Source organism: Panicum virgatum, chromosome 5N, assembly GCF_016808335.1.
Source record: "Panicum virgatum strain AP13 chromosome 5N, P.virgatum_v5, whole genome shotgun sequence".
Lineage (NCBI taxonomy): Eukaryota > Viridiplantae > Streptophyta > Magnoliopsida > Poales > Poaceae > Panicum > Panicum virgatum.
In genome coordinates this window covers 50,578,131-50,590,830 of record NC_053149.1, presented here as the reverse complement: position 1 = coordinate 50,590,830, position 12,700 = coordinate 50,578,131, and the positions used below count along the sequence as shown (strand labels likewise).

At 46.4% G+C, this 12,700-nt stretch overlaps 1 long non-coding RNA gene across 1 annotated transcript; it reads left to right on the top strand.

The window, feature by feature from the left end:
• Positions 1 to 472: 472 nt before the first annotated feature.
• LOC120676814 lies at positions 473 to 5,582 on the top strand. Its single transcript, XR_005676000.1, has 5 exons — positions 473 to 522; positions 2,467 to 2,734; positions 3,041 to 3,208; positions 3,664 to 3,871; positions 4,248 to 5,582. It is a non-coding gene; the product is annotated as an uncharacterized LOC120676814 (long non-coding RNA).
• Positions 5,583 to 12,700: the final 7,118 nt, after the last annotated feature.

Here is a 12,700-nt window from a genome sequence, read left to right as displayed (position 1 = left end):
TCTTTTTTTGCACCTTGAGTAATCTGCCCACCAATTATACCCACTTCAAAATTCCCACCCCAATCCTCTCCCTAAACCCTGCACAACGCCAACAAGCCCGTGACAGCCCAAGCGGCCGTATCCACGAACACCACCGCCGCGCACACGCGACGCGCCTCTCGCTACGCCGCTCGCCGGCCCTCTCACCTCCGGCGCCGCCGCCGCTGACCGCGCGCGCAGCGCTTTGAACGCCGCCGCCGGCCGCGCTCAGCGCCCCCCACCGCGCGCGCCGGCCCTGATCCGCTCGCCGCGCGCGCCGGCCCTGATCCGCTCGCCGCGCGCGCCGACTCCGCATGTCGCTGCGTGCCGCTCGCCGGCCCTCTCACCTCCGGCGCAGGCGCCGCCGCCGCTGACCGCGCGCGCAACGCCTTGAACGCTGCCGGCGGCCGCGCACAGCGGCCCCCACCGCGCGCGCCGGCCCCGATCCGCTCGCCGCGCACGCCGACCCCGCACGCCGCCCCACCGCGCGCACCTTGATAAAAGGTGTTCCAGCCCTCCTTTTTTGTTGGTAATTCATGGTGTCTGAACTTTGTCATTCTCGTTTATGGAAATGATATAACTGGAAGTTATTAGAAATAAAATTTCCATTCCTTTTTTTCTTTCTTTTGTTCTGATGTTTCCACAGAAATTTAAATGGTTCCATGGCATTGTCCCAATGAATGTGGACGATCTGCCTGGCCTCCTCGACATCCTCGGCTGCCGCCAAGATAGTTTCCCTCAGACGTATCTCGGTATGCCACTATCCAATGTCAAGCTCAACTTGAGCGCTTTCACCCCACTGATCGCTCGAGTGGACAAATACCTCAGTGGTTGGCAGGCGTCCTTGTTGAACGCCATGGGCCGCACAGTCCTGGTGAATGCCGTCTTGGACAACTCACTAATTTATATCCTCTCTGCCATGATGCTACCACAAGGCACAATTGAGGAGCTGGACAAACGCCGCCGCGCCTTCCTCTGGTCTGGTGAGTCGTCAACAAGTGGTGCTCAGTGTCTGGTAGCATGGGAGCGAGCCTGCCTCCCAAAGGAACATGGTGGCCTCGGCGTCAAGGACTTGAAAACCTTCAACCAATGCCTCCTGCTCAAGCTTTTGCATCGGCTACACCACCCAGGTGACTCAGCATGGGCAAAGTGGGTGAAAAATCAGATTACAGTTGCCTCGCTTGCTGGTAACATTGAAGGTGCACACTGGGACAGTTTGAAAGAATTGCTGCCAGCATACAGGGCCATCACAACAACACAAGTTGGAAATGGCATTTCCACATCCTTTTGGTTTGACAATTGGCTGCAGGCTGGGCAGCTTGCCCAGACCTTCCCAGCGCTACACAGCCATGCCACCTGTGCAATTGCCTCGGTCGCGGATGTCCTAGCTCAACCCATACGAGCCCACTTTGTTACGCGCCTGTCGCGTGCTGCTGCTGCGGAACTAGCAGCGCTTGAGGAGCTGCTCAATGATGTACACCTCTCGGCCGATCCGGACAATCGCTTCTGCCCTCTAGCTGCCAAGGATAACATTCTCAGAGCTGGACCTGTCTACGCCACAGCGATGCATGCCCGTGCTGACGCTGACTGCCCCTTCTACAAGTTCATCTGGATCAACCACGCACCACCCAGAGTTCGTTTTTTTGCCTGGCTGCTCGTCCAAGGGAAGATCCAGTGCAAGACTAATCTGCTGCTCAAAAACATTGTCGACGATGCAGAATGTGAGCTATGCCACATGGATGTCGAGTCCCCTGACCACCTGATTCTTCACTGCCCTACTGCCACACAATTCTGGACGGTCTTGGGGATCACTATCCCCCCTACTGCTTCGGTCTCCTGTATGTGGGAGCTGCCACGGCCAGATCACATCCCGGCGCCTTCCTACCACACCTTCCTGTTGCTGTGTGCCTGGCAGCTGTGGAAGCACCGACACGACGTCGTCTTCAGAAACATGGAACCATCCCTCCTCCGACTGATGCTCGCCTGCAAGGAGGACGCACGCCTGTGGCGTTGCCGTCTGCCACATGCCCTCCAAGGAATCACAGAGGCCTGGTGTCAAGTTTTTTGTTTAAATATGTAGTCCCTCACCTCTCCCCGAAAACTTTGTAATCCTGCTGAAACTATGGTTTTTATGAGCTCCCAAAAGCTCCTTGAAATATAACATGGTGGGGATCCTCTCCCCCCGTTTCCATAAAAAAAAATGGTTCCATGGCATGCTGACAGGCCCATGTTGTCTGTACATTCCTTTTGCGCTGACATGGTGCCTTGATACCAATGTGCAAGCTCATCCAATTCATGGGTAGTCAATGGAGAAAATTTTCTGTGCAAATTCTGCAGTTCTGCTTGTATGCTTTTCTTTGGTGAACATACAATATTTTATTTTCTATTGCGTTTTTTTTTCAAATCCTCTCTCGTTATCTGAAGCATCATATATCCTGTGGCCTGTAGGGATATATACCTGCTCTCAAGCATCAAAACCTAAAAGATGTGGAAAAGCAAAGGAAAAAATTTGAGGGAAAGTTGTTGACTGACATTGAGATTTTCATGGAGGAGGTTGACAAGTTCAGATGTCTAACTGTGAGGCTGTGATAATTACCATCGACTGCTTCAGCTGCTACTTGCAAATACTATGAAAGTGTACGGACAAGTATGAAGGCACATGGTGTACTCTTCAGCTTCTTCTGGCTATTTAATTGGCCAAATCATTTGAGCAAAGGTAAGCCTGCACTTTATTAACTATTGTAGTATAGTGTTAGATTATCCGCAATCTGATATCCAAAAGTACTCCAGAGTTCAGAGAAATGAAATTACTTCAAGTACCTATATATTTGATATTAGCCGATGCTTTCACTCATAATATGAATGAACCTAAACTATAGCAGTCTCACACACTCAAGTTGTGCATCGTTATTCACAGTACACATCATGGTCACTTTATACTACACAAACTGTCATGTTTCTTCAACTCTTGTGTTTTCCGCAAAGAGAACATGCCTCATATGTCATCATCCAAAACTTTCAGGCCATTTGCAGTCCTTCCACTTCGTATTTGTGCAAGACTCTGAGGATTCCTTATCGCATCCAGCATCCTGTCCAAGAACTGAATGAACTGGCAGTCTTCATGAGCAACCTGGGGGTCTGAAAACCTGTTGAGATGTGGCTCGTGGTCCTGCGCGCACATTGCAAACAGGTAGCGTCAGAGAACTTCTCATCAGAAACCATGGATGTTGGATAGATAGACACACGCATAGAAGAGAACAGAAAAGGAGGCCTTGAGACCCTCTTATGGCTCCACCTTCTCAAGTGACCTAGAAACCTTTTCCTCTTGATAATCACCATGCCCACAGGGCTAGAAACCAACAGAACCACAATATCTGCCAATTGACAACCCTCTGAAGGAACTCCTATTCTGCACCCGACCTCACTTTCCGTTTTTTTCTGTTATTTTGCTTCTAATGGGTGAATACAGAGCCTTATTTGGATCGCCCCGCAACCTTCTACACCCAACCAAAACACTCTTCAAGGCTATTTAACTCTTTTGTACTTAGCTGACCTTCTGTTTTGCGTGCCTGTATCTATGTGCAAAACATTACTAGCATCCATATCATTAAGGATATTTTGTTTGCCTGTATATTTGTGATTTAGCTGCTGCTCGGCGCGGCGGCGATGGTGCCTGCGCGCTTGCCGCCATCGCTGTCACCGTCGTGTTGGTCTTCCTATACTGCTTCCTAGAGGTCCATGTCATCGGCGACATCCTCCGCGGTTTTCACGGCGGCCGCGTTGAGCTCCCCTTCCACCCAGCCTCGGAGATCTACCACCACGTCGCGTCCAAGTGCCGCTCCCTCCACGGCAGGTATGGCAGTGGGCTGTCTCGGTCTAGCCCCGCAATTTAGCGGCAGTACTAATCAGTGGCGGAGGTAGGATGGAGAAGAAGGGGACTGAATCAATGAAGTTGTTAATTTGTATAAAGTTTTAATGGTGATTTAATATTTTGCTACAGTAATTTTAGTGTAATTATTTGCTTTAGGGGGGGCTGGAGCCCCCCAGCCCCCTGTGCATCCGCCGCTGGTACTAATGTCAGGCGTGTTTGGTCAATTGTGATGAAATTTATGAGCTGGGTTCTGAATTACGTGACGCATTGATTGCATTCTATGATGTCAGTTTAGGTTGGGATCATGGAGGATTTACAGTATAATTATTAACTTATTAATCATCCAAGTACCTGGCAGGTACCTGGCGACGCCATCGCTGGCGAGTCCGCATCTGCAGACATTGTTCCTCGGCATCTCTGGGAGGCCTCCATCATTCAAGAGGTTAGATTCAGTGCAAGAGAGTTAACATTACTCCAGTCTTTTAGATTTCCGTATTCAATCTAGCCATTTAGACACTCTTTGTAAAATTGAGTACAACAGACATTTGGACCCTTTCAAGAGTTTATTCTGCTCTGTTATACATCACCATGAAAGTACGACACTTTTCCCAGCAATTTTTTGGAAGAACGAATTATATGGTATGAAAGTATTTTTCCCTTAGTAAAATCAATCATGTGTCGTCAATCTATGTAGCTTCTTATATGTTATTGATCAAAGCTTAAAGGTTTGACAATCAGTATCGACAAAACGATTTATATCTGCAATCAGAGGGAATAATATCTAATTTTGCAATGAATTCATGCTGCTCCTCTTTCACCGTAAAGTGGGCTATATGTATGCAAATCTCAATCGGCTTGTATGCATGAGCGCTGCAAGAATATTTGGGTGTTGTTTGTAGCATTTTTACAGTTCCGTGAATGAATTCCTCAACATGTCAAGATTGTTTTGGTGACTCTATTGGTTATTAGAGAAACTTATGGTGTGATAATGAACATGAATTTTGTAGAAAGGGAAAGAAAAAGAAAGTAAGAAAGCTGATTAGCAATTTATTGCATTTATTTTATTGAAAGTAATTCTTTGCTTTCTGACAAGGAACACAATATAATACCCACTAATATGTTTATAAATGATTTTATTGAGGGTAACAAATGATTAAGCACTTAACACGATTTTATTGAAAGTAACAAATGACTTTCTCTAGATTAAGCCCTTAACTAATTTTCTCAGGATACATCCTTATTTGTACAGTTCAGTGAGCCAAAACACTATTTTTGCTTTCTTAGTTGGCAGTTTACTAATTACAATCTCTGCACGGCAGACAGTTGTACACAGTCCGTGATGGTGGAACCATTACTCTAGAAGGTAGAGGATCACATATTGTGTGTAATGTGTGTTGTACATGGTGTTATCTGACCTTTTTGGTTATGTTGCAGATGCAGACCGTTTCATTTCTAAAGATGATTCAACACCCCTTGTAGTTGTGGTTCCTGTAAATATTTTTTTTTACTAGGTTCATTTTTTTAAAAATATATATCATTGCCACATGTCAACTCATACTATAACTATATAATTTTTTATTTTTTGGATTTTTGTAAATATGTGTGCCGCACATGGGCATCTGCTAGTAGTGATAAAGCTTCTAAAAAGCTAACAGTAGGCTCCGGCTACTTAAAACGATGAGATGTTTTGTTACAAATCCCCCCCCCCCCCGGTCCCCTCCCAAACGCCCTCTCCCCCAAACCCAAATTTCTTCAAAAACCACCTTGTTATGCATATATTTAATATTTTTCACATGATACAGCTCAAGCTAGCCAAGTGACCTTGTTTAGATACCTAGCTTGGATTATTTTTGTTCTTTATATTGCAACGAAAAATCAATCTACTATGAAGATAAAAAACAATTAAAAACATTTCTCACCTAAATTAGATTCATCATACCCTCACGCTGGACCCACTTATCGGCTTGGGAGGTGGGAGGGAGGTGTACTCTCATAGAAATCATATGTTAGGGGATGTTTCTGACCAAAAGCAAATTTTTTTCTTACCGTCCAATTCGCTTGGGGTTGATTGATTCTCTGCACTCAGCAGCCTGCCTCACGCCAGCCATCCAGGCTCGCGAGCGCACCAGGCTTTTATTTGGTTCACGTTTCCACGTGTGCTGATCAATCAGAGAAGCTGATCGATTAGCTGCTTCATCAGCATGCTCAGCTTCTTTCATTTGTCTGGGGTTCACAATATCACTCGAAATTTTGTGATATACCCGATATTTCGGTTTTATCGGCAGGGTCCGATATTTTTTGACCGACCAAAATTGACTTTTTGAATATTTATTTCACTAAAGAATAAAATAAAAAATAAACATAAAAAATAAACATAAAAATCCCAATATTCCCGATATTTCAGTTTTATCGGTAAGGGTCCCTACCGGAATTGAAAACCTCTGCTCACGGATTCCATCACGTGCCCCTTATCGCCCCAGTCAGACCCGTAAGATACGAGCGATTTTGACATTCCTCTAGAGCAGGCTTGAGATCCACAGCCTCGGGCAGATAAGGCCAGTCCCAACTCAGACTCTACTATGGAGTCTAAGTCTCTTATTTATTGTGTTTTGCTGATGTGGCAGTATATTTATGAAAAAGAGAGGGAGAGAAATCAAAACTCCAAGTCTTATTTAGACCCCAAGTCTTCACGTAAATAAAAAATGAATGTGAGAGAGACAAGTGGGCCATATAAACCAAAGTAACACACTTTGCGTTGGAAAGTATAGTTTTTTGTGATGAAGTCTTTGAGGCTTAGACTCTATAAGTGGAGTCTGCATTGGGACTGCCCTAACCAAAACAGAAACTATCATCCCCTTACCCGCCCCTAGATCTGGGCAAACGTCGGGTCGGGTCGGGTTCGGGTCGGGTCAAGGTCGGGTCACGGGTCGCATAGGACGGCCCGCGCCCGACCCGTACCTATCACCGGGTCGGGTCGGGTTGGCCCGTGCACCCTGCGCGGGCGTGTCGGGTCGGGTTTTTTTCGGGTTGGGTCGGGTTTTTTGGCCTTTGGGTCGGGTTTTTCGGGTTGGGTCGGGTTTTGGGTCAAAAATCACGGCCCGTGCCCGGCCCGTTGATTGTTGCGGGTTAAAAAATACGGCCCGCGCCCACCCGCCACGTAGCTCGGGTCGGGTCGGGTCGGGTTTTTTTCGGGCGGGTTGGGTCGGGTTGTTCGGGTCGGGTGACCCATGCCCAGGTCTACCCGCCCCTTCGTACCTGCTCATCTCGTCCCCGCATAACTGACTGACTGCTGCAGGCTTGCAACTCCAGCCTCGCACCCGTCCGCCGCGTGCCCCGGGGCGGCTCGCTTGCTGGCTGCCGAGCTCCACCTCCGCCATCTGCCAGCACTCAGCGGTCGCAGCCCCGACGGCCACCGGCTCTGCACCACACGTATACTGGCCACCGAGAGCTCCGCCTCCGCCCGGCACACCTACCAGCGGCTGCTTGCTCGCACGCCTGCAGTGATTGCAGAGGCTCGCCCCGCGGCTTGAGGAAGGGCCAGTGGAGGAGGCTTTGTAGGGGGGAGGGGAGCGAAAGGGCGGCATGGGCGAGCTGCATCGCTGGCTGCACCGCCAGGCCACGTCGCTTGCCGCGCCGGCACTATAGCCCATCGCACCGCCGCGTGCCAGGGGGAGGGCGGCGGGGGAGACCAGAAGAGGGGAGGCCGGGGAGACGACGGGAGGAGCAACAGCCGGTAGGGGTTTGTCGGTGTTTACCACCAAGCCTGCTCATGGATACTCTTATCAGTAAGGTTTGTAGGTAGGGATCGACTGCTCTGTAACTCGATGGTGCAAGGAACACAAAGATTTAGACAGGTTCGGGCCGCGAGTTGCGTAATACCCTACGTACTGTGTGGTGGTTTGTATTGCCTTAGGTGTTGATCTTTTGAGGGGGTCTCTGCCCACCCTTATATATTCGGGGGGACATGGTTACATGGAAAGTCCTAGCCGAGTACAGTTGGAGTCCTACTACAACAAGATCGGATAGTTTCCTTTGTACTGCAGCTAGTTCTACGCCTATTCAGGTAGTTACAAGAGAGGTGATGTACATCTATGAGTTATCCCTTACTCTAGAACATTTTATACCTATAAACAGTCCCGCTGCCCTGGGTCTGACAAGCCCCCGAGCTCTTCGTAGCCGAGTCCTGCAGGCGTCGAGTACTTGGCCGGGTGTCTTAGAGTACTTCAAGTAGTCAGAATATTCTTCTGGTTGCTTCTGGGCCTTCCTTCAGATACGTCGAGTAGTCCTCAAGTACTTCCGGTTGCTCCGAGGCTGTGAGGTGCTCAAGCCCCGAAATCTTAATCATATATAGTGCGCAAAATACTCGCGCTCCATATGGAGTAGCTCCCGAGCCTTAGGTTGAATCGCAGAATCAGGATGAGGGTCACTTCAGTCTTTTTCCTTTATTATTTTTCAAAAAAATTGAAAAATAAATCTCTGATGCACATATCCCGCAGCCCCCGAGTCTTGAATTTAAATCTCTCAATTTAGATTTAAGAATCAATAACTCATGACAAAATTTGTGATGAAACTTTCCTGAGAAGAAAACAATCCGTTGATCTTTCAAGTATTCACAAAATTGCTATCAAAGACCATATAAACCCGTTCGGTAACTCTTAGGGTTTTTATCCTCTTGACTCCTGGCCGCCGTCAAATTCAGATTTACACTTCCCAACTACCTGTGACATCCATTAGCCCCTATCGTAGCCCCCGAGCCGAAACTCATGACATTGAAATAGCTCCTAAGAAAGACAAGTCCAAGGTTGAAGATGAAGCAGGTGCAAATCTTTCAACAGACTGGCGTAAGAGCAAAATGTCTCAAGCAGCAGTGCAAGAATTGGAGAATATGGGTCTTCTCTAAAGTCAACCTGTGATCTAATGGCGCGCAGGCGAAGGAGAAGAATACCCCTTCGAAGGCAGCCTTGAGACCGTTATATTCCGTGATTTTGTGGAACGTGGCTTTGCCATTCCTGTTTCTGAATTCTTCTATGCTCTTTTGCAATTTTGAATTCAATTGCATCATCTCACAACCCAATCTATCTTGCATCTTTTCATATTTACTCATTTCTGCGAAGCATTCCTTGGGATTCTTCCCTATTTTCATCTTTTCCAACATTTCTTCGTCCTTATACCCATTCCAAATGCCACTAAACCCTCCGTTGTTGGCGGATGTGAACTAGTGTTTCGTCCCGAAACCAGGGCCGAGTACTTAGCTTATGATCCAGTGGGTAAAGGAACCGAGTGGAAAAAATTCTGGTTTCATGTCGGGAACTTCGAATCTCTACTTCCAGAAAGAGTTCCTGGCACCCCTCAAGTCCAAGAGAACTGGTCGAGTACAGGGCCCGGTGGCAAGCAAGTCGAGTGCATCCTTGGAGCCATTGCAAGTTGGGAAAACAAAGGGGTCACTGGTGATCATGTGGTCTTCTCCTTTGTGAGCCGTCGGATCCAGCCGCTCCAGCATTGGAAACATCCTGCCTTCAGATATGAAGGTACAAAGGATCCCACCAGACTATCGCCCGAAGCAATGGCTCATTCCGAAGCAATCCGAAGATGTTGTAAAGTACTCGATAACTTTGACAAGTCTTTGAAGCTACCAGCACTCTTCTGGGCAGCCAATCCTCTCGAGAAGACCAGGGTAAGTGTTGAAAAATGCTGCCAAGTACTTGTAGATAAAGTTTTTGATCTTCTGACGAATTCTTGCCTCTTTTGCAGAAAAATTATAAGACATGGTATTGTATGCCTCCAACCTCAGTAGATGCTGCTCCTTCTGATGATGACAAGAAGCGGAAGGCAGCTCTTGGAGCTATGTTGCAGAGGAAAATACATCGTCTTGACAGTGGACAGTAAGAATATGACATTCTATAATTAGATCCTGTTTGCCTCAGCTTTCTTATTTCAACTTTCGCTTGGCTAGGATCCAATATCTCCCAACCCATGAGAAGGATCAGATCCAGGACTTCCGTAACTGGATGGAGAATAGTCCAGAGACAACTACTCGATCATCACCCGATTCTCCGGTAATCGGGTTGATTCCAGAGACAACTACTCGACCATCACCCGATTCTCCGGTAATCGGGTTGATTGAAAATCCAACTGCCAATCCAGTGAATATAGACATGCTTGGGACATCGAATGAGCCAAACCCTGAAGCACCCAAGCATATGCCTTCCACAGCCACTGAGGGTACCTCAAATGCTGCAGGAACTGGCAGTAGTGGAGCTGAAGGGTCAAAGACTCCTGCTGTTAGATTGGTACCCTTTCAGTCTTTGCCGCAGTCTACACAGGAGGAGTTAGGAAAGGAGCTGTTTGACGATCTATTGCTGTCTGTAGAAAATGTAAAGAAGCTCCCAGACTCCATGCAATGGTGTTTTAAATATACCAAGGTAAACCTTCTTTTGCTGCTGCTTGCATATGTCGAGTAGTTGGTGTCATCTGACCAATCTTGCTTTGTACTTTATAGGAAGTTGCCAATCGATCTTTCTTTAAGTCACATGCTTTATATAAGACTGTTGACAATCAAAAGACCTTGGAGTAGTAGAATGCTCTAATTGCCAAACGACTAGATGAATCCCTTGCTGCTCGGAATAAGCTGTATGAAGCGAACCGAAAGCATCATCTAGAACTTTGTGACATGAAGCGGCAAATCAAGAGCCTCGAGGAAGAAAAAACCAAGCTCCAAGAACAGTTACTGATTGCTGAGTATTTTGATCCTTATCTTGATATTGCTTCATCAATGCTTTGAATAATCATTAAGATATCCTTTCATCAGGCTCTCCAAGTGACCATAATCGACTAGTAGCAGCAGCTCAGGTCATTGTGGATATGGTAGATTCTGAAGAGGGGTCATCCAGTAATAGATCTTTGGTAGAGCGTCTAGAGGAGGCTCCCAAGAAATTCTTTGATGTCATGACGGCCACCTCCAAGAATTATCTGACTCATATGATTGGAGTTGTCAAGTCTTACTTGCCTCAGTACAATTTAGCTCCCATAGCTAAAGGAAGAGCTTCTGATTGTTCTGATTAGAAATTCCAAGACTATTGTAAAGAGTCGGAAGTAATTGCTGAGGAGATTTTGAAGAACTTGGCAGAATGATCTGCCTATAATAGTTCATGTCATCTTCTGTAAGATCTTGTCGTCATATATATATTACTTTTATCCTGTTGGTGTGTCTCCAGAAGTATGATCTGATACCGTAGGATAAGTACAAACTACTCAATTAGTCGAGTAGAATGCTAGCATGGAGTAATCTCTACAGTTGGTCAATTAGGATGAATCCCGTCGAATTACCCAGATAGAAAAAACTATAAAGATATCCATAAACTACTCGAACAAGCGAGTAGGGTGTCCTGACCACGGACTAGAGTAGTTTTTAAGATAGATCTATTAGGATGAACCCCGTTGAGTTATCCAAGATGAAACCATCTTAAAAATATCCAATACCTATTCGAGCTGGCGAATAGGGTGTCTAACTTGTAGACTGGAGTAACTACTAAGATTGACCGGTTAGGATAAACCTCGTCGGGTTACCCCAGAAGGACAAATTTTAGCAGTATCCATAACATACTCGAGCAAGCGAGTAGTTTTGCCTTTTAGCGCAAGGTTAGAGTTTTTTTGTAGTTGACCTGCTAGGATGAACTATGTCGAGTTACCCAAGATGGACAAACAAGTAAAGGTATTCATATACCTTCTCGAGCTAGCGAGTAGGTTATGCTCTTATATTGAGGACAAGGATGTGACTTGTATAGTTATCTTGATGGAAAACTGTGTAAGTTATCCTGAACAGGTTATCCAGGTCGGTATGAATCTGTAGAGATTATCCTGGTTGGATGAACCTTTTGGAGAACAGTCAGAGATGAAAACTGCCTTTAATATAGTCGAAAAGCTGATAAAAACCCTTGCTTTATTAAAGAGATCAACTGACATCACCATGTTACTTGGATCAAGGATAAAATCTGTGCAAGTGTACAATATTCTAGGAATTGGATACCTCATTGCCATCTACATCAGTAATTCTGTATGATCCGGGTCTTGTGACCTTATACGATGAAAGGTCCCTCACATCTGGAATTTAACTTGTGCAGTCCTGTTTCATCTTGAATCCTTCGTAGAACTAGGCCTCCAACATTAAAAGATCTTTGCTGGACATTGCGATCGTGATAGCGTCTAACTCCTTGAAGATATCTAACCGATTGGGTCAAAGCATTGATCCTGACATCTTCGACTGAATCTAACTCAAATTGCCGGGCTTCATCTGCCTCTCCTTCTTGATAGGCTTCTACTCGTGGAGATTTCCACATGATATCTGCGGGAAGTATAGCCTCTGACCCATAGGTGAGGAAGAAAGGAGTTTGTCCAGTTGCTTTGCTAGGTTGCGTTCGCAACCCCCAGACCACATGGGGTAATTCTTGAATCCACTTGCCACCTTTCTTGGTGTTTGCATCGTAGAGTCTTTTCTTCAACCCATCAAGTACTAAGCCATTGATACGCTCTACTTGACTATTTGCTCTAGGGCGAGCTACTGAAGCATATTTGACCTCTATGCAAGAATTATCGCAGAAATCCCAGAAAGGCTGTGATGTGAAGTTAGAGCCAAGATCTGTGATGATAGTATGAGGAAATCCAAATCGGTGGATGATGTCAGAGATGAAATCCACTGCTCTATTTGACGAGATCTTGTGATGAGAACATCCTCCACTATTACCCGCTGGCAAAGACGCAACAAAAGTAGGCCAAAAGTGGCCCAGTTGTAGTCGGGCGGTGACCGTGTGAGCC